The sequence below is a fragment of the Microchirus variegatus genome (genome assembly GCF_963457635.1).
Source record: "Microchirus variegatus genome assembly, chromosome: 2".
Lineage (NCBI taxonomy): Eukaryota > Metazoa > Chordata > Actinopteri > Pleuronectiformes > Soleidae > Microchirus > Microchirus variegatus.
The window spans coordinates 25968141-25991850 of NC_139803.1; the positions used below are offsets into that span (position 1 = coordinate 25968141).

A 23710-nucleotide genomic window follows, 5' to 3' on the forward strand; every position below is an offset into this window, starting at 1 on the left:
ATGGGAATATGGTGGGAGTAATCTGACAGAATATATGCTGTTTCATAAGACTAGCCAGGCAGAAAATAGATTGAGGGTTGTGATTTGGGGAGTTAGGATGGGAGTGGCGTGGAGTTACAGAGAAATAATATGTCACTCACAGTGCAAAGACTGCTGCCTCTGCAACTAAGGCTGATGATTGCCCCACAGCTTCTTCCATGTGATAAAAGCTGAATATTTCTACCTTTCACCTTCAGCTGCTTTAAATATCCTCCAAAAAAAAACAAGAAAATGTGAGATCTCTCACCAGCCATTTTATCTGTACTGCTGTGATATAAGCTCAGCCTCGCTGTATGTGCCTTGTCAGAAGTGCAAGGTAATTATTGAAACATATGGATGGCTGGGCCCTCTCTTAACCCTCTTACTAATGATGCTTGGCTATTAGAGAAGGGCACAGGAAGGACAAGTCTACCATTAACTGATAAATCCCACCAGAGATCCATGACTTCTCTTACATTGGCGGCTAAAGAGAAGCTGTTAGAGCTTCAGAGATGAGTGGAGGAAAGATCTGATGCACATAACTTTGCCAATGTTCTTGTGTTCTTGAAAATGTGTTCCTCAAAAAGAAAATTTGACCCTAAATATGATAAAATAAAACATTCTTATTCACTGAGGCTCGTTGTCTTCAGGGATTGCACATGAAATTACAACAATTGCTTAATCTTTCCTATATCAAAGGCTTTCCATTGGCATCAGATTGAAATTAACTCTTCAGACTACTCACTTAAACTCCATTAACTTCCTCTGGTGAATGGGATCAAGGAAGATGCCTCCCCATAATGCCAGCTTGCTTTGGGCAATTTTTTTCAGCTTGGAAAGCAGCAGCCCTCTCTTAGGTTAATGGACCCAACAATTTTCCTACCTAGTCCATGCAAAACATGCATCCATCCCCCAGGTATATCACAGTGTGACCCTTTTTTATGTAGCTGGTGCCCTGGGCAAAATGATGCTGCACAATGGACTAAAAGCTTGGGCGCACAGCAACAGACTCAACACAATGTCTGTAGTCAGTCCAGAGGCACTAGTTGAAAATAGCGTCACTCCTTCATCTATGCAGTACTTACATAATTCAGCTGAAATGGCCTTTTACCAGAAAGACCTCTGCATCAGCAGCACCTATTTAGATGGCTGTTAATATTTACATCGGGCCATTAAAGTAATTATGCATAATTATATAGCATTTTGAAAACCCAATACTAAATAAAACTTTTAAAGAGTTTTTATGACTAGACTGTAGTGCCCTGACACAACCCTATACTGCACTGTTGACTTTATCTTCAGGCAGTGCAGATATAGTGTACCAGAGGTCCAGCTGAGTGGGTGAAACTGAGGAAAATGAAAGCAAGCAAGTCCATCTGTTCATCCTAAGTAAAAATATTTTACTGCACCGGTGCCTGTGGACCCCTCCGACACATTTCCCAACTGGCACATAGCACACATCTTTGATAGGTCCATAACCCCACAGCAGTTCTCACATCCATCTCTTCCAGTTGCTAATTGACACAAGAGAAAGGCTGCAGCCATTCAGTTCTTTCCCTAAATGACTACTGGACACTGGAGACCAGATGGTCTGTCTGTGTATGTCACTGGTGGCCAGTTGTTACAGTTGACAATGTGGACCGATCTGGCAAGTATCAGTACACTTTTTTTTTTTTCTTTTTTTTTTTGCTGCCTTCAAGAAGAAGAAACTGGGAAAACAGCACTTGGATTGATTTCATCCCTCATTCGGCACACAGCAAATATTTTTGACAAAGACATATGGTGGAGAGAAGTGCACAGCAGCAGGCTGCCCAGCCTCAAGCCTGAGCTGTTTTCACTTCATTGTTTCAGGCAACACGCGCAAGCAATGTATGCAATGTCCACATGCAGCCAGGCGAGCAGACACACATGCACGCAGCTTTTAAGAGAGGCAAGTAATAAATCTCAACAGAGCCACAAATATTCCACCCATACATTCTCCAAAGAGCCTTTCATTTTTTTATCTTACAACCTCATGCTGTTTACAAATATAGTCCAACACATTGCTTCATGCTGGTGTTATTAAAATCATATTAATCAACCCTCATAAACGCAAACTATTTGTCTGCGGGCCTCAACACTGCATGCCAGATGTTTGCTGCAGCAAACCAGGAAGGAAGTAGCAATGCTGCCTTGAAATGCCCCCTCAGTCACCTTGTCTCCAGCTCAAACAATCTTCAATAAATAGAGTCTTTCACCTTCAGTCCATTTGAAACTGGGGGAACCAACCTGACGTTCAAAGTTGCTTGCTGAGGCAGAGTCCCTGTCTGGGCTTTGGCAGCTGGACTGATAGCCAGCCCTGTGGAATGGCAGCTGTTGAAGGGCTTTTTAAATTGCACACAGGTTGATGGGTTGCTGTCAGGAGGGCAATGGACAGAGAATTTGGAAATGGAAAAAAAAAAGACAGGGATCAAAGAGAGAATGGGTGGGGGTGGGTGGACTTAGAGGACAGTGACCATGACACCACAGTGTGCAGAAAAACAAAGGTTCCCAACCCTGAAGATGTGGAAATAATCAGAATGGGAAAAGGGGCATTGGCAAGATATGTATAAAAAAGAGGGTGTTATTAGTGTCGGAATAAATGGAAAGCCAAAGCCTGTCATCACCATGGTTATTTAGGGAGGCAGCACATCATCACTGTACATAAGGTTTGATATTCCGAGACTGTGTTTACACACAACAGGATAATATCACTTTCTGTGCCTGCTTGATTGACTGTCACAGATAGACATTTAAATGTCAAACATCACCAGTGCTATCATTCTCCTTTTCATTGCGATCTGCAGTAGCCTTTTTGCCGCCCATCAAGTCTCACTGTTTAATTAATTACAAAAGCCATGACACGTTACACAGGGTTTTGAATGAAATCACAATAATGTTTCAAATTCAGCAATGCAGAAATACTGGGTTTTGTCGTTTACACAGAAGTAGAACACTGGGAGTGTCACATAATGTGACTTTTTGTTCAGCCTCACTGGCTAATCCTGGTTTGCTGTGGTGGTACTGTGCAACAGATGGTGTTTAAGAAGGTCATCATGTCTATTTTCATTGTGTTACGTGCACTAGTTTCAATGGTTGGGGATATTTAAGATATAATCTAGATACTAGTAAGGTGTTATCAAAAGGTGGCTGAACAGACAGCACTTATTACACATTAAACTCCACTGAGCTCTCTGTGGAGTGTTTGAAAATGAAATGTATACAAACTGAGCAGCACATTATTTCCATAAGCCATCCAATTAGAACCCTCAAGTATACTACCTTACAGCATACTGCTGAATGACTAGCAGTAATGACTGCCATACAAACTGTTTAAAGTCGACAAAGTAAAGACAAGCCTGGGCACCATTAAACATGATTGATTGTTTCTTTCAGGAAAAAGAAAAACATACCGTCTCGAGCAATTTTCAGTCTTTTTACCCTGATTTTATTTTCTGCATCTCCACAAGTCTCTCACAATGTTCGGCATAAAACGAGCCAACTGATTGATTGATTTTTTTCTTTGTATCTCCAACCAAGTGACCCTGTGAGGTTCTGACAGTGCCTGCATGGCTACATTCATGTCCCATTATTAGCTATAAATCTACAAAGGATGGTAGGACCTCTGACAGGTGGCTTCCTTGCTGCATGCTGATTGTTAGAGTGTACCTATTAATCTTGGTCTGTATTCCCCACTGGTTTAGAAGCTTCATTAAGTGAGGGGTTGGATCAGACACAATGGAGATACCAGATCCGTCTCTCCCAACTCTCTGTAAATCTCTCCGTGTTTTGCTCTCTGTCATTGTACGCTCGCATCGGTTCAATAGATATTTTTTTATGCTCAACAAGATCAGATTTGTTTAATGCCAGTTTTCACACATAACAAGTTGACACGAAGAGCTAAAATAAGGTCATGGTGATTACAACAATGGAACAAAGATTATTTTATATTTCAAAATGTAAAAAAAAAAACGGATTTGTCATATCCACGACTATATGCTTTCACTGCATTCACTGAAAATGGGCACAGTACCCCTAAGCTTTTGCCTGAAAAGCCTCATGATTACATGCCAGTGAAACGGCAGCGTACTGTACATCAAACTGTAGCCATTTAGTCTCGGTAACGCCATGATATAGCTTGCATATAAACTAGAAAATAAATTCCCCTTCAGCATTTTGACAGCAGCTATTCAGATACTTAGCCCTCATACTCACTGCAGTCATATTCCTCTGCCAGAATCAATTGTGCTGGCAACCATTTCCAAGCCTGAATTTTATCTCCAAGCTGGAAAAAAAGAGGGGAGGGAACCAGAGCAGGGAGCTATGCTGTTTATCAGCCACACGACTAATTCTTTCTCTCATCTCTCCTGCTTCTACTTCTAAAAGGGAACGTGTTATTAGTCTACAATATGCCGAGTGCCTGATGTATGCAATCAGCATTCACATGCTCCCTTTCCCAATTTTTCTGTCAATCTCTGACCTTTTAAGTGTTGCCCACATTTTAATTAGCACCAAGCTACCACCACCCCTCATTTCCCCTTTGTTCTTACAACTACTTGTGTATACCCCCCCAATAGAATTACGAGAAATATACCACATTGAAATGCTGATTAAACATCAGTGGTGAAGAAGGGCTTTGGGTAGCAGGTGGGACAATTATAAAGGCTTAAGCGTCAGACACATGTGTCGGCCAAATGTAATCAGTGGGTAATAAATGTTTGCCCTTTACACAATAAAAAGCAATAGCAGTACTGAATTAGTACTCAGCCCTGGACTGCAGATCACGGTGATTAAAATGAGTCCTCAACAAAATAATCCGACTGCTAAATTCACACGTTTCTTGAACCTCGAATGAATCCAACGTCCCTTTGATAACAACCTTTACGACAGCATTGATAAACTGCAATCTAACGTGTTTGTGTTTTTGTCTTGCAGCTCTTGAACTGTTGGGACGGTCGCTTGAGTGCTGAAAGGTAAGCTTTTGCTTTTGTCACAGCTGGTTTCTGAACGACGGTCTGGTCAAAAGCATAGATGGGTGATGGCATTTAGAGACGGAATTCCATTTCTGCTTTAGTCCGCGCTCATGCTGGTTGCCGCAGAATGGAGCCACGGAGGGGGGAGAGCGAGAAGGTCTCTGGCTCTTTTCTTCCCAATGTTTAATTAGCATGGTCTCAGAGAATGGGGAGCCGCCTTAGCAATCACGAATCCTGCCCAGCCAATAAGAACTTGTGTTCAACCACGTCTGACAGAGATAAATGACATGCCACAACATCTCAGCCTCACCCATCATCCCCTTTACCCATACAATCATGCATTGTAGAAATACTAGAAGGGTGCCACAAATCTAAGTGGGCATGAGGGTCATTCGATAACAACATAAATCCATGTGGGTGTTTTCTGTGTGTTTGTGGACAGCGTGTTCCCAAAATGAACACAATCTCCTTGGGTTTGTGTTGTATGCATGGTGGGGATTTTGATATGTTGCTCTATTTCAGTGCCTGGGTTTGGTTCATGGACCGTTTCAGTCAGAAAACCAGAGACAATCACAAGACGTTATTTCACTGCTTTGTGAAAATTCATCAAAAAAAAAAAGGATTTTTGATCTGGAAATCAAAAAATTATTTAATTAGAAGATATGTTTGTCTTTGAAACAAAGAGTCTGTTTTTGATCCGTGCAAAATACAGGAGGAAGAGAGAGCTGCCACTGAACAAGTGATAATATGCAACATCTTGGAGTTCCAAATCGTTTGAGCCAGATGTTACATCTTGTCCGACCTTTGCCAAATTGGACAAGGATAATTAGGGTTAGGATTTGACACCAAGTATTTTTTTCCCACAGAAAATATAATAGATGCAAGAATAAAAACACAATCTTATCATGATAATTATACCTAGTGATGCTGACACTAATGTGAAAAATGGGGATTTGCTTGCCAAACGATCTCCGGAAACCTAAATTGCACAGTTGGGTTTGAAGAGAGATTAATGTCCCACACATAAACCTGTCTTATCTGGCTAAGCAAATACAATTTTAGTGTGGGATCTAGCTGTTGGTAAAATTCCAAGTTGAATACAACATTTCTATGAATCAACTGCGAGCAAGTGCTGGGTTCAGCAAACTAAACTTATCATCAGGCTCTACCTAATCACATTTTCCACTCCAAACAAGGCAACATGATATAGCCCTATTAACTCTTCTGTTTCAGTTTCATGATTATATAATAATAATAATTACAAATGTATTTGCTTTAGCCGATTATCATAGAAACTGCCCAAAGATAATTCATGTAATGTGATAATTTTCATCAATTTACTGAGCCACATGTTGGATGTTGCGACTCTTGCTGCGTTAAGTAACAAGTGCTACAAAAATCCTTCTTCATAGAAATATTAAGGTTAGGTTTAGGTTGAAGGTTAAACTCAGATTAAGAATCTTATCATATATTAGTTGTTATTATTATCATTATTATCATTATTATTATTATCCTGACAACTCACGTTTGATTAACATACTTAATAGGTGGTATCTGTAGCCTTCTCTTTCAGTGTATCATAGTAAAGGAGCAGTTTGCAGTAGTTGGGGCATAATTAGTGATAGGCCTTGGACACGTCATACTCTGTTAGGCAGCGTGTCTTTAATTCCTTTGTCTCCTCTCTGCTCCCAGCATTTACTCAGGCTGTGTGCATGTAATTGTGTATCTTTACTCAAGCATCACTGCGCGTCTGCATACTTAATGTTTTTGGTAACATTTTTTTATTTACTCTTTAATACTGTGGTAATAGAGTAAAGCATATTTAATCAAGATTTAAGTATGCTTTCATGTTAATTTTTGTCTTGTGCACAAAGGTTTCTGTGCAAGCGCCCCTTTGATTTCCTGTAGAACCAAAGAAAAACAGGTAATTTAATTTTGGCTTCATCTCGCAAGCTTGAAAGGATTCAATATTCAGCTGACTTGTGAGGCTCATTTTGACGACAATTAAAGGAAACCTCTTTAGGTTTTTCTATATTCCTTTTTTGAGGCAGTTCCCCATAGAAACAAAATGCCTAAATAAGGCTTTGTATGATTCCAACATGGAGACTAGTAATTACTGTCAAAGGACACTTTTGTTGCCTGGTGAATGTGTGTGAGTGTGTGTAGTTTGGAGGAGGAGTTTCTGGACCTAGGCTGTTGATGTGAGGGTGGATGAAAGCTGCTTTAAGGATACAACATACAACTGGAGGGAGACAGTCTTCCTCCACCCCTTTCCTCTCCTCCGCTGTTCTCCGATTTTATCTCCCTCATTTCTACCCACTCATTCTACTTCCACTCTTCCCTTGTGATCTCCCCTTCCCTAGCTCACCCCAATTTTCTGTAATATTTGCTTTACACCCAGAACCTCTCTTTCTCAAAACCACTGTTTCTGCCATTTCTCTCCACTCCTCACTTTGCCCTCCACTCTTTTACATTTTACCATTCACTACTGTCCCCTCTATTTTCCCTATGTGAAGCTGGAAGTCCATGTCTAATATATTATCTGTATTTTTCATGGACACTTTATACAGGGCAGAGTTGTTACTTTAGTCAGTAACTTATTTCGAGGCAATTTATAAATGGAGCAAAGGGTTCAGGTGCATGCCCAGAGACATTTTAGGTAATATTCCTTTAGCTACGACACATGGCACCTCGGCAGATATTGTGCTTCTGTTCTTTAGTCACGCTATACTAGTTAAAAGAAAGAAAACACTGCAGTGTGTTTGAAAGCAAGTCTTTAACTTGAATTGAGGACAGACAGTATCCAGGTTTTTGCAACTCTGACTCAGTTAAAGTAGATAAGCAGAAACCAAAGTTCTCAATTTCTTGCACTTTTGCAGGTTTAGAATATTAAAAATTAGAATATTATCATAACTGTATCAGAATAGTTTTGTTGTTGCCATAAACACACCTGGTATGTAATAAAGATTACATTATGATTGTGCTGCAAATTCTCAAAACCTTGATCCTTCCATTACCAGTCATCAGACTTTGGCCTATTCCAACTTGAGATACACATCAGTGTGCAACCAGTGGTTTGCACAGAGCTTTATTGTTCTTGACTAGCTTAAGTGGGACTAATTTTCCCTGTGTTCTTGGTAAATTATGGCTGCTTAAGTAACAGTAAGATAAAGTTTTACAAGGCGACAAGGACAATTTAAATTCAGCATCAAGTAAAGAAACAGCAGGATTACTGTGGTGTCTACAATCTCTTTTTGTGAGCAAATTTCAAATTCTTCTCATATTTTCAGTTCTTTGTTAGTTCAAAAGTTATTGTGAGGTTAAGTTGGCCATTTGTTGTGCAGTGGGTGTTTTTGTGCGTCTCAATCGACTAGAAACAAATACCATCTAAATCAATCAGTGTTCTTAAGAGCTTTGTGTAGCAAGGCATAACTTAAATGTACTATATCTTGTTCTGCATTCATGGTAAAGCTTGCATTTTCCCCCATGTGCCCATACTCATATGTCTAGCGTTTGTTGCTTGATTGTAATTCACCATCTACAATTTGAAGAGCTTGTTTGCCATTGATTTTATTTGCAAGGCTTCTATATTTTACTATGTGCACAGCAGAGCAGTTGTTGCAAAGTGCATGCATGAATCAATGCTTCCCTCGAGCCTGCGCTCCGGCAACTGCATGCAGCTCAATACCTCCAATTTATGTTTTAATTACGATGATCTACTAAGTGTTGTGAGCTAAGCCTTGGTCTCACAATCGGCATCAACAAGCCCAGCAGCGAGCGTCGTATTGTACATCAAATTTTACTGTCTACATCAGCAGACAATGGTTTTGACTGTTCTCATCTAAATGCACCAATGTCTCAAATATGTTGGATGATGTTCAAGGAGAGTGCACTTGCAAGGATGCTCTGCTTTTTTGAAGCCACGGTTTGGCTGGTCGGAATTCTCAAAGAGAATGCATACAATGGGAAATAATTGGTTTAAAAAAGAAAAAAATAGAAAAATCTTGGTTTGCAATCAATTGCGGTTTACATAGTAAAGTGTAAAAGCAACAACTCTGGTCTGAAAGCTTTGTTTGGCAGTGTTGGTCCATACTGAAATGGTATACCTATTTTTTCTTCAATCCTGTTTTTGTTTGGCAGAACAGTATATCATTTGATCACTTGCCATTATAAGTAATTGCACAACATAGTGTGCCATATAAACGGCTTTTGGCAGGCTGAGAGGGAGACACTTTTGACTCTTGTAATTAGGACGAATCAATAACAGGTAGTTTTTTCACAGCTTCACAGGACTGTAGGTTGGTGCACTTTTCTAGGCCTTGATTCCATTGCAATCTTGTCGTATTAGGACATAAACAGCAAAATGCTAGGGGAAAAAAAAGTTTATGTTGTGTTTTACAAACACACATAAAGCAGTACAACAACATTTTACTGCATCAATCTAGAATTCTACACTACAAGACACCAGCAGGGTCCTGATTTGATGCTGTTGTTTTGTCTTCCGCCATTTGCAGATGCTTGACTATAGTAATACGGTAGACGGGGAAAAAAAAAAAAGCCCCAGTGCGTGTTGCTGTCAAGCCTCTTAAGTTGATAGCTGTGTCTTTGCACACTGCGTGAAGAATTCCTTTGTGTCAAACAACAGCTGGTGAAGACAACATGATGCGGAGGCCACGGTCGAGTAAGTCATCAAACCTCCGTCTCTGACAGTATTTTGGCAAGGCACGTTTTGTAAGAGTCGGTCTCATTCTGCTCTGCTTTTATGGCGCATGAATCAATGATAATTGTCATGTGTTCTCACTTGAGTGGCAGAAGTATCCCCCATGTGGCAACAGTCAGAAAAGGGAGTTTGGTGGATGGATGGAGAAATAGGCAGAAATTAGCATGAATGAAATGAATCACAGTTCCCCAGGGATTATCATTCATAACCATTCAGTGCAACAGGCATCAGTAACACTGTGCCAATACAACTAATATAATATCAAGTATGAAGTTTATTCTACAATATGCATGCGCACATTTTCAGTGAATCTACAAGCTGCTGTAGGTGGAGCTGATCCAACAGATAAGTGGAAATTAGAAATTTCCATCACAGGCTCCTAAAGAGTTATGCTGTTTATTATTATCATTATATTCCACTGAAGCTGCATATCCCATGCATATTGTAGTTTTGATCAAACATACTACTCACATGCTTTCAAGCAAACACTGATCAAATCAAAGACCAACATCCTTATCCCCAGCTCCATCAGGGCCTAATTCCATTTCAAACCGAGCTCCCATTCTCCTCTGCCTTATCCTCTCTGAAAAGCACAGTGATTAGAAGAAGACTTAAAGTTAACAATAGACCTCCACCCACCCCAGCCTGACTCACTTTACCTCCTTTCCCAATGGGACCCTCTTGAATCCCCAAAGCCTCTGCCAGTTTATCAGCATCAAGGGATCAGGCAATCTACGCCTCCCTTTTCAAACGGGTAGCCCAATGTGTTCCACAGTCTTTGGTGTAATCTCTTTGGCTGTCGACAGATCCAGTGAGGGGTCAGCTGTGATAACAGGATCACTCAGGTGGAGACAGGAGATGGGGACCACGAAGGAATAGGACAGAAAGTGAAAAGAGGTGGATGTAGGCAAGTGAAAGGTGAGCGCGACTGCCACGACAGAAGAGGAAGAAGATTTCTGTGCGGCATGTGCAAAGCCAAATGACATCGATGTGTAGTGACATGCTGGAATGGTTAGTCAATGTAAGTCATCAGCAAACTGGCTCCACGTTTAATGGTTCAGGCTTTTTAAATTGTAAAACTTAGTGGTTCTGTTCATTTAAAATATATCAATCTGATGACTCAGAAAAGCAAAGCAATGTTTTGTGCATTGCTTGCAGGCATAACTGAGGTTATGTTTCTAAACATTTTTCCTCACATTTTGCATAGATTAAAATAAAAGATTGAATAAACGGAAATACTTTTCAGATTAAATGTAATTGTGAGTTGCAGCTCTAATGTGAGCAGCAGTGTTAAAAAAAACTGCTGATAGAAAGGCAATTATGTCCAAACTATTCTGGAGGAAATAATAGAAAATCCAATATTTGGCTGCAAACTGAGCCCCATTTGACATGACAGAGCAGAGAGGCAGCCTGACAAGGATAATTTGGGCCGTCTTGCAAGGCAAGGCTGGTTTATTTGTATTGCACATTTCATACATGGGGGCAACTCAATGCGCTGAATATATATAAAAATCTTTTAAAGGTCCCATATTATGCGAAATCAATTTTTTAATAATTGTAATACTTATTGTATTGTAATATTTGGGACTCTGGAGGTCCTACCAGTGGCCAAAGTGTGAAAAAAGATGACTCAGTCATGTTGTTTTGGTCCTCCTCAGTCTAAGTACAGGAGATAAAACACGCGATGTTGACATCCGCGCTCATTGGGACGTCACAATGTGCTAAATTTCTGGAATTGTTGTCTCGCGGAGCTCCGCTTTGTCCGTAAAACACGCGAGAGTGCTGGCGAGGGCAACAGTATCCGAAAACCGAAAAAGTCTGCGCAGTCCACAAAAACCTCTATTCTTGGCTCCACACTGCAGCACAGAGTCCTACACAAACTTCCAGCCTCAGAGGATTTATCTGTCCAGTAGAAACATGTTATATATGACGGCAATGTGCCTACTAGAGCCTGCAAATTATCACTTTTCCAAACTTAAAACTTTTTTTTTTCTTTTTTCTTTAAAGAGAAACTACTAAACAGAACGTTCTGAACAGGGCTGTTTCAGCAGGGTGATTGAACTGCTGTGGTGCGTCATTCTTATGGTATTTTGACCAAAGCATGTCAAAGATATGTTCATTAGGACACCAGGGAACTAAACCAAACGTTGGCAACAAAAAGGTCTGATACGCTATGATATTGCAACATAAAACAATAATTGACTTTAATATAAAGACATGTACAGTGCAGCAACAAATTAAAGTGATTTAAAATGCTTATGGGGATAGAAAATATATTCACATTTGGTGCTGATTTCAGCTCTATTGGTAGCTTGTTCCAGTTGTGTGAAGCATAACATCTAAATGATGCTTCATTTCATTTGAACTCTGGGCTCGACTATCTGACCTGAGCCAGTAGATCTCAGAGGCCTACTAGGTCATATTCTTTTTATGATAAATGTCAATAATATTAATATTACTAGCACTCTGATTTTGTATCATGTCTTGTAGAAAGGCAAACATGAGCAGCACAGCTTTATGATTCCATTTGACATATAGAGCAACAATATAAGCCATTACTTACAACTGATCACACATGCTAGCATGGAAAGATTTACAGACGGAGCTCATACGCATATGAGCTTTGACACACCAATATACATAGACTCTCTACTCTCGCTCATGCTCATGCACACACAAGCAAACAACACACACACACACACAGTGAAGCAGCATGGTAAGCAATGACACAAAGCTAATGCCTTGTCACACAGGCTGTCAGCAGATTAGCCAGTGGATTACACCCCAGCCATTAGATGTGCACAGAGTGAAAGGCCACAAACATGGCAGAGAGAGAGAGGAGGAAAGGAGAGAGAGAGAGAGACTGTGTGGGACTGGCATATTGCAGCATAATGCTCATGATGGAGGAGAAGTAAAAGAGGAGTGAAAAAAAAGATTACACAAAGGCTGGTACAGTCCTGCAAAGACAACAGAGAGTGACATGAAGGGAAAATGTAAGAATACAAGATTGGATCGCAGGACTTTACTGTTAAAACAGTGATAGTTATAAGATAATCAAACAGACATGACATAAAAGGTAATGACATTGAAATAAATGAAAGAGACGGAGCGAAAACAACACACGAGGAAGCAGTGAAGTGGAGAAAAAGTTGCGCAGGTGATGCAAGACATGTCAAAGGATGAAAAAAGAGAGAGCGAGCTTTAATAACAGTGTGAGAATGGAACAGGGGGATGGGTACGAGTAAAAGGAGATTGAAATGCTGGAAACAAGGAATGATATGTAATGCATCAGGGGAAAAGGATGGCGATCACTGTTTCAACACAGCAAGGTACACAGGTCAGAAACATCAATAATAAGGGGAAAAAGGCTGTAGACATTGTGATATGAAAGAAGGAAGAAGGAAAGACAATGCATATGGAGGTGGGCTTTCATTTGTTTTTTAATCTTAATGACAGACAGATTTACAAAGACACCCCCCAACTCTTGTCAAATGTCTGCATATGACTTTCCTCTGGATGTTTCAAACAGCAGATGGCACTATTGATAGCAGCAGTGTCAGAAACTTTTCAAGCACTTGTCAAGTCACATACCAAACAGCACTCTGGTATCACCATCCCACGAGGCGGTTAATGCCGCTGAGTTTTTTCTTTTTTCAAAACTGTCTCTGATTCCAGCTGGAGAAGTGCCAGGCCTTTTCATTTGGCGTTTCATTTTACGATAATCGACTTCACTGCCCCTACCTTCAACACCACCTACAGTCTCCACAACAAAACCACTTTGCAGACATAATAACACATGATTGTATGCTGGTTAGGAGGCTTATTCTGAGCTGCTATTCATACGAGAAGATGTCAAGTTAACAGGGGCTAATGGGATATTCTGATGGGAATTGTGCTCAGAAAAGCCCTGATAAACATGTCATTCATAACAGCGTATATTTATGGCACAAGCAGAATGTATAGTTTGAGTTTGGGGGTACATCAACTAAGCATCTGTGTTTAAATGTATGTCAACGTGTGTGTGTGTCTGTCTTCACATGCAGGCATGAACATATTCTGCATTTGTGTGTGTGTGTGTGTTTGACATCAAGACTGATGTCATTCAGGGCGCTTTAGCTGGTTGAGTAATTTGAATGCATTGTCAAATGAGCTCAGTCTCGGAAGTGCCAGAGGGAGAAGGAAAGAGACTAAATGTGTGAATCCCCACCGGATATTTAGGCTGTTTATTATGATAAGCCACGACATGCACACAACCTCCATATAAACATACATAATAACACACATGTCTAAACTCGTGTTCACACGTGCACACACACACACACACACACACACCCAAGAATGGAAAGCTAAAGATGTAGACCTGGGGAAAATGGTAGCTGTAGATGCTTTGAAACATACGATTCACGTATGCAGATTGATAGGCTTGTAAGTCGCAACCTATAAAAACTAATTTCACACCAGCCTATCCATAGCCATCTCATGTGGGATCCATTCCTCTTTTAAACCCCCTCTCATTTAAAGCGGGCCCAGATGTAAGTCAAGGGGCTGCTTTGGATTAGCCAGAGAGAAAAACTCATTTCCGTTGCCATTTTACGAGCATTTAATTTGAAACAATTAAGATATTACGGTGCCGCAGATTCACTACACAGAGTGACAGCTGGGAGCAATCCCATAAACCTCTGAGGCAGTGAATGAGGCACCTTGCTACTCTCTTTTGCTCCACTTGCCGCCGCCTCCTCCGTCTCCTCTGTTATTTCAATGAAGCATTTAGCTTCAGGCTTTGCTGAGGTGAATGTGTCACCTTTGCCTCAGTTGAGATCTCGCCGCTACCACCAATTACTTTAGCAGCTCATAAATGCACCAGTTGGCTGATGACAGAATAGCCAGATTTCCAAAAGACTAAAGGGGAGGAAGTGAGCATAAAGGATGTTTACCATCTGAATGGCTCTTTCCGTGACACCTTTTATTGCATTACTGGATTTATAAGTTTTAGGTTGCATGACTCATCTGCAGAGAAATAAATGAGAAAGCAGCAAACTGCAGGGGAGGAAGAAGCAGTAATGAGCTGCGATAAAGATACTCGCACTGTACATTGTTGCAGTGTGGTCACTAATGTGAAACAAGGCTTTTCCTTGACTTGACCACTTGTCTGATGATATGGAGTTTGTTGACTTTGATGACACATGTATTGATGGCACCTCCATGTCCTATCTGTCCTATACCTGAAGAACTTAGTCACTGCCTGACTTTGAATTCAAGCAAGCTTTGTCAGCACACGCCCATCAATTCTACCACGTTCCAAACTGGCATAGAAGGGCATCAGAGGTGTGAAATTGATGAAGGCATGCTTGTGAAAATGTCAGTGGGGATCACTGGCCAGAGAGGAAGAGGGAAAGAGAGAGAATATTTTGGGGCGGAGAAGGTGACAGATAGAAGTGGCCAACGCTCATTTTTATGAACACTGAACTGCAAAGTGGAGGACCCATTTCAAACAATAGCCATGATCAATTGGCTATGGTGAGCGGCTTCTAGTAAATGTCCAGTGGCGACCCACATCTCTTTAAATTGAGTGGGGCAGAGACCAAAAGAGTGGGAAAGACACAAACGTGAAAAAAAGAAATGAGTTGTATGCATGCTATTCATTTGGGTTAGTAAAGTCAGAGATGTAGAGAGCATAGAAAGTGGATGTAGAGACTAGGATAGAGAATGCGCAAATAAATTAACAACGGGGAAGGTGATGGAAGGAGAAGGTAAAAGGCTTTTAGAGTAGGGAAAATTTAAATAAACAAAGACACAATGAAGGAGAGGGAAAGCAAAGTATGCATGGTTTCTAATCAGCAAAAATTTGTTTCAATGAGATGCAAAGTACAAGTTACTGAAAGGAAACAAAGCCAGAAAATTAGGAGGCGCAAAACTAAAGTATACATAATTGCTAAACATGAAAAATTAAATAAATAGAAAATAAAAAGAATAGCTTTGTTCGTAAATGTACTTGTCCTTGTACGCTACATATCATGTGACCAACATAATAATAGAGAGAAAATGAAATGTGGGAATTTTGGATAATTTCACCATTTTGTAATTGCTAATGAATGCTAATGGATCAGTTTGAGCCTCGTGTGCTTTAGCACAGCGACTTCCAATGTCTAGCGAGAACACTTCAATATTAATGCCACCTGGAGCTTTGTACGTCAATGAAAAACACAAAAAATATGATATATGTGCCATTTTCATACGAACACTCACCTACAAGCACACAAATATTCAAGTACAACTTTCACTGAAGCTACAAGTTCCACAGAATGTCAGTCATCCAGGAATTTCTCCTTTTGTCTCTGTGCAAGGCTGCTGCTGCACACCGTGTCTGTTCACACCATCCCACCTGATCTCTTAATGGGCAAAATAGCTTTTCACCTCACTGCACTCCATAGTAACTCTATACTGGATAAAACCGAGGTCACATCCACAAGTCTCATTGCAAATCTGAGTCTATTTTCCCTCATAATGCAGTTGTATTAACTACTCATGACTCCGCAGTTTCAGAAAAGATGAATAAGCACGCATCTCTTATGTCACGTTGTGCCCCACAACATAAACCTGTTCATGTCACATAAGGGTTCAAATTGAGGTCTGTCAGATTACAAAAGGAATGTGTGCTATACCCTGCAACAGTTTAATTTAAATTCATGTCAGCTTCTTTGGCCCAACCATTGTGGCCTTTACTTACCAGGTTGGGTACACTAGTCGAATGCTACCTGAAAGCTAATCACGGCAAATCCAACACATACGCCTGCAGTCAGCTTCTCCAATCTGAGGCAATGTCTCACTTGATTTAACATGTAGTCAGCTCCAGCAGAATTTAAGGCAACTTTACAGACAGCACTGTGGGTATTGTGACTCACACCAAGGCCCTGAAAACAATTTTTTTTCGATCAGCTTTTGGCAAGTCTGTGAGCACAACATTGAGCCAGAACATCTTTGTTTTAGGTTACATAAAGCTACAGTGTCATTTATTTCTCTGTAAAGCACCAGTTGGTAATGACAGTTGTGGGGTTGAAACACTGACATTGTCCAGATGAAACGAAATTAGCTGACAATGTTAAGTTTGATTAACTAAACTGTTTCCCCAAATTTCAGTTTTTTTGATTGAATGGGTGCTGATAAAACCGGTGCTTATGAAACAAATCAAACAGAAAGCAGATGACTCAATTGAAACTAAATTTCATGATGTGGCTTCAAGAGGTGTTTTGCCCCGGAAGATGTCATCAATTTGCATTATAAGCTGTGCACACTCACAGCATTTAATTTCTCTTAATGTTTGCAAAACTAAATAGTTATAACAAAAGCATGACATGGCATTAATGCAATTTGAATTAAGTACCATGCACAATCAGTAAAATACATGCATGCACCAGCGAAATGCAGGTAGCTGATTTTCTAATTTGGAAAGATTTTTCCAATACCCTCATCATATTTGTTCATACAGTTTCTATTTGACACTGTTTTTATTTCTGAATGGCCTTTAATTATTGGTAACCTCAAGGGCCTATTATATATTTACTCTTTATTAAATGTTTGTATTGAGCAATATGAGGATGCATGAGACAAAGGCTGTGACTTTTAATGCCAAAACCGAGGATGCTTTGTGAGCAATTAAAACTTGCTTTCACGTTTTTTCTTACTCAAATGATTTTCCAATTTGCAAATTAAAGTATGGGGTTAGTCTCAGTCCAATCAACATTGTGATATCCAGGGTTGCAGAATAAGAAGTAAAAATGGTACAAGAGGTAAAGTCTATAGTGTGTGATGTGTGAAGTAGGCGGCACCCCCTAGAAAATATAGTTCCGACATTCCTGGGGACATGTAATACATTAGCCATTGTTTCTCAGTTACAGTATAGTAGTCACTATCTTAGCTATACTGATGTTATCACTTGTGGTCAAAGGACACACGTACAGCTGTCTGCTATCTGACCAGGAAATGTACAACTTCTTCCCCATCATGTTCCTAATTACGGCAATCAATCTCACTCTTAAACTTTACAATCATTTCAACCACCTCATAAAATCGTATGTTTTCTCTGCAGTGGACTCGACGACTATTAAGTCTTCCAATTTTAACAAAATGTTAATTGCTCATGAAAGTGGCGCTGTATACTTAGCCATTCATCATGTCTGACAGATTCTAAAAAGGAGAGAAGTATTGGATGTCTCGGCCAAGAACTAGAGTTTGGTGTTGGTTTACAATTTTTGTGCCTGGGAGATGTGTGTAATATCACCTTGGCATTTGTCGCTCTTAGCCCTCCCACCCACTTACCCCCACCCTTCTCTACCACTCTTGACTGCTTGGGCAGCGGCCATAAACAAGTCAATCTCCACCCGTCTCAAAACATTGGATTAGATTTATCCGCTTAAAATAGATTGTTATCCAAAAAGTAAAAGTCTCGCTTGATGGGAAAATTAATTTTACGATGACTGGTTTACTTGATCGGAGTTTGGGGGGGGGTAGTGGGGGCTATAAATGTATCAACTCTGTCTGGGGGGCGAGAAGCTGAAAATGACAGTCCTTGTTTTTGATTCAGACAAGTTGTCTCCAGAGTATTATACATGGTGTTGTCTTTGGGTCGCAGAAACGAGAGTAATGACTTGACTGACAGTCATTTGTAAAGCACCAGCAACTTGTCACGGGTTGAAAAGACCTCTACCTCAGGCTATAGGAAGATTGACAGTGAAAGATATTGTGTTAAAGTGGCAATATTGAAGATTTCAGTCCTGGTTGATTTTTGCGACACCTGTAATTACTGCTGGTAACAGATACCGCAGGTCACACAGATTTCTGGGAAGCAAAATGTTATTTCAATGAAGAGGTCAGAGAATAATTGGCTGCATTTCGTCACGGTGTGAGCAACTGCATACAGCACGACTCTAAACAGCAGGTCACGGAAAATTCGGAGGTGTGCAGCCGGTTGCCTTCAGTTCTTCACCTAACAGCTCGCTGTGGCTGCTCCTCCTCGTCCCATTACTCCCCGCAACATTTCAAATTGATCCACTGTCAAAAGATGCTGAAAATACCCATTGTCTTGCTTTGTGGAACTATTTTTTGATGAATGACAGCAGTAAGTCTTTAGCTCACTGACAAACACATTGCATTTCCTATGGATACTTCATAATAAAAGTCAACTTGTGTCGAGCTAAATGCCTGTAATGTGAAACTGCATAATCGTATTAAAATAAATGCAGCACTTTGCTTATAGTGTGCAAATGCAAATATACTTGCTGCAAGTATATAAATATTATTACACTTTTATTACTGAGCGATGGGGAGTCGAGTGCAGCTCATCCAGAACTGAAATGCAGTGCATGAAGGAGAAGAATCCTTTTTAAGTGGCAGTCAGTGCATTTAGACGTTAGGTGTTAAACCAATAGAGCAGTTATTGGATTGAGTTACAATGGAACTGACCTCAACCTATCAAACAACAAAATCCAGCCTGAGCCCAGTCCGTAATGTAAATTAACCCGACAGACATTACTCAGAATCTCTCTCTACAGATCTACAGAGCAAAAGCAAACATCTGTTCTTGTAACTTAAAGCACAATTTGATTTATTTTCTCCCTTTATTGCCTCGGTCTGTTTCTGACTCATACTGTCGAAGGCTGATACACGGAGAAGACTCACTATAAGGAGCAGCTTTATCCCCACTGAAATAAACACATCAACTTGTCACAAGAAATTCGTGACCAAATCTTTAGACTGATTCACTTTACATGGGAAATGTGTGTGATCTACATCTCTTTTGAATATCTCTCTCTCATACATGACTTCTCATGCAAACCATTCTGGGGTAGACATATAACATTTACACTAAAGATAAGGATTTAGGGGGGCAGCAAGGTCACAAGGAAATACTTTGTGGAGGCGCTCAAAATGAGTCAGGGATCAATGTTATTGGAATAAGTGCACAACATTCTCGTCTGTATGTGCATGCACACAGGCCTATTTCATTAAGCTCATTAATCATGGCATTCAAATTATTCTTTGCAGCCTGTGAGAGATTCCAATACCATTGTTCAATAACCCCCCCCCCAATATAATTCCACTGGATTTCTAAATACATAAGAATCGTCAATGCTAATTTGTTTTGGTTTCAAGTCAGATTAGTCCCCACAGAATCGCCTGTGTAGGCAGGTAGACAGAGGAACATCAGAGGATTTGTCCACATTATTCATCCAAAGCAAATGCATATTGATATTGTATAACCCTTCGCATCCTTCCGTGCATTTGCATTGTATTTACATAGTAAATATCAGCCAGTGCTACGCTTTGAATGACCCCAAAAATGTATGAATTTAAACGTGCCTGAGGCAGCGTAACAGCACACGGCTCACATAATGACACTGAATTGTCATTATCCTGTCATTATCCTACAAAGGAAACATTTGCCAAGTGAAACGTACAAAAATGCCCCCACCATTGTCATAATTGACATATTTGCAGTTTGCGGTAACGCCTATTTCAGCGCAACACTGAGGGTTTTCTCTGTCTTGGATTTGTCTTATTGAAGGACAGTTGCTTTATAGACTGCCATGTCCTGCTGAGCGACAAAGTTCAGCCATGATAGGCCACAAAGACAGGCACTTGATGAATCTTACACATGGCCCCATTCATCAACAAGTGCTGCTGTGTTATTGCCATCACCGGTGCCAAGAATATGAAAGCACAAGCTTGATGCAGAGCGGAATTGTATTTCTAATAACAAGTGTGACGCAGTTGTATTCAAAGAGCATGAACGCAGTTGACGCTTCTGACATTAAAAGACTCCTACAATGGTACATGTCAGCAGGCCTCAAATAAAGGGTTGAAATAATTTTCTTAAAAACCAAAGTATTTGTTAGGATGTCTTAAGAATGTTGCACATGGTCTTCACAAACAAAACAGCATTCCAACCTCCAGTTTTCAAGCCCCGTAGATAAGAATATTTTCCAAATAATCACTGTGGTAAGCCAGATGAGCAGAAACTTGCAATCGACAGTACTTTGTGCCTCAAGACACAACTATCACTCCCACATTACTTTCTAATACCCAGCAGTGGAGGGCAATAGTTCAAATAACAGTAATTTCCTCAAGTTTCTCCATTGTTCATTGTGAACAAACCAGCAGTTTTGTTTGCCCTACAAATCTACATGCAGGGTCCGTATCAAATTCTACCCTCAGAAAATGGAACTCCGTATAATTTGCAGGTATAAATCACGATCTCAGACACTCAGTCAGATACATGACAGGTCTGAGTGCAGGTAAGAAAACAGATCTGCTGACTGCAGTAGTCTGTCTATCTGTCTCTCAGAGTACTATTGTTGGATGCTAGATGTTTGTGTCTGCAGGGCTAGGTTGTTCATCAGAAGCTTTGGTTTGCTGCCACAAAGGCAACTTTTCTCAAAACACAATTGGTCATCGTCATCTGTGTCCCTGGGCCACTGCTATTATTTTTCTGTATTTCTACATCAGAGAACCGTGCACACAGGGACAATATTATCCTTTAATATGCCGTGCAACATTGTCTGATCAGTGGCACGGACATGAATAAAACATTTCTTAGAACCATTACATAAAGTGTGAGTTCATTACACATGGATGATGGAGGTTACTGCTCAACTTGGCTCATGTCGCAGGATGACCTTGTCGTTAACACAGTGCAGCAGCCTCTCTACGTACAGAACCAATGCCTTTGATAAAAACAAACAAAATGACTTATGCTATGCCATCGCAATGGACATGAAGGCAAACACATTCAAGATCAGTCTGACAGCAAAATCAATATAATCACCCAACAGGGATTTATAGTATGTCTGTGGCTCTTAGTGATGAGTTTATAGTGACCTTATTGTACATGATGGCGTTTTTATAGAGTATGCGCTGACATTAGCTCAACCATGATGCATTCATGTATGCAGGGCTTCACCTGGCTTCTGCATGGAGATACGTAATGGAAAGTTAACTAAGTACTTTGTTCTTGTTCTTAACCAGAGCTGTTTTTACAGATGTTTTTTTTTATTACTTGACAGCTTTGGTTACCAGATATTGTTGCTAATGAAATTAGCATAGTATATTTTCTCATGTACTGTGCTTGTATAAAAGTCAAAATGACCTGGGGGCCAGTGAACTTCTAGGAGGGGCCAGGTCAAGTGAGAAAAGTCCAACAATTCGGGAAACTAAAGAAATTAAAATGATATCTACAAATATTTAGGATGACATTGCACACCCTTTCAAAGTAAAAGTGAACAACAAAAAACATTTACGACACAAAAATAATCTGTAAATAACAAAAACAGACAGGAATAAAACACAATTAAAACATTACATCAACATATAGACAATTGTAATTTAAACAGGAGACACGGTTATATATAATTAAATGTTGAATTTAATCATTTCAAAACAAGTGTATGGGCCACAGGACATCGACTTGCGGGCCGCATGTGGCCCGGGAGCCACGAGTTTGAGACCCCTGTTTTAAATACTTAGGAAATTTCATTTCATTCTGCTCTGCAAGTTGCATTTAACTACAACTAATTTGTAGTTTTCTGTTCGAGATTTTATGGAACATTTACAATCAGTTTGCACACTACATTGTGGTAACTTGTTATAGATTCCTCGAGTATCTACAGCATTAAAAACGCTGCTTTACATTCACTTCCCATTCATTGTGTAAGAATGAGTGACGTCTAATGGTGAGAGGGCACATTGAAACAAATTCTTTCCCCAAGTGCATCGGGGAACTATGGTGGCCTTTGTGTGTTAGAAAGCGTATTGTTCTTCTTCATTTGCTGAGTAAGCTTCTGTTGCCAAATGCAAAATGGATGACTGGGTTTGTCTATTGAGCTGTTACATTTTGGGGGGTTATTCTAAGGCTAATAAGATCAAACAATTTTTATTTTAAGATAGTTATCCACTTATGAGTAGTATATTCAATTTCTCCCAATAAACCCTCCCGACTCTGGACCTTTCACTTAATTTTCTATTTATTAGAACGTGTGAACGTGCTCTAATAATGGATTATTATGTGTGTGCAGCTGTGGAATAACAAATGCAGACACCACTTGTATGCATAGCTCATGGCTTAGAACAGCTGAAAATAATTACCAACTCATACTCCACCCACAGATCTCTCTCTCACACACACGCACACAAGTCTGAATCGAACAGGAGTCTTTCTCTAAAATAGTCGTGTCCAAGTGCACATTCCTGCAGTGGACAGGAAAGTTGATCCAGGAGAGGTGGGAGAGTGGGATCTCGCTGATGTGACGTCAACCCCTGTCGCCCCCATCTCTCTCTCTCTCTCGCTGTCATTTTCCAGTTTTTCTCTGGGGTTTTAGTGCGCGCTGTGGTCTCAGCAAAGACACTGACAGACAAACAAGAGTGAAGGAGAGAGAGAGAAAGAGCGAGAGGGAAAGAGCGAGCGAGAGAGAGAGAGAGGAGGGGAGGGCCGTGCGTCCCAGCCACACCGCACTTTCCAAACACCACCGCCGTCTCGCCACGTTCATTCCAATGAAGATCTAACGAGCACAGACACAGACTCGAAGCAGAGAATCTACGATACGCGCTCTCCACGTGCGTGTTTTTTTTTTTTTGTGTGTCCCCCCTCCTATCTGCCCTGAAGATCGTTCACGCGCTGGCTCGAGGACAACTCACGGAAAGACACGAAACAAAAAAGGAGAAGAAGGAGAAGAAGAAGGAGAGGGGGGGGAAAGAAAAAAGAGGCAGAAGAACCAGAGGACGGATTTCTAATTCCCCCACGTTTGTTTTTATTCCCTATACCCTGGACTCGACTGTCATTTCTGGATGTAAAGAAAAAAAGAACTAAAACAAAACTATCCACTTATCTACAGAGATAAAAAAAAAGAAAGAAAAGAAAAGAAGAAGAGACGCTCAGTTTCAAACTGACCGCAAAATGGTGATAAGGTAAGAGTTTTGAGCTTAATGTGAC

General features: G+C 40.4%; 1 protein-coding gene across 3 annotated transcripts in view; it reads left to right on the top strand.

The window, feature by feature from the left end:
• The first annotated feature begins 23261 nt into the window (after positions 1 to 23261).
• The window catches only part of LOC310942574 (receptor-type tyrosine-protein phosphatase delta), a 125103-nt gene continuing 124654 nt past the window's right edge, over positions 23262 to 23710 (top strand). For all 3 annotated transcript variants that reach the window (XM_083907983.1, XM_083907984.1, XM_083907985.1), the window contains exon 1: positions 23262 to 23685. The gene's annotated coding sequence lies outside the window, so the exon portion shown is untranslated. The remainder of the gene's footprint in view (positions 23686 to 23710) is intronic.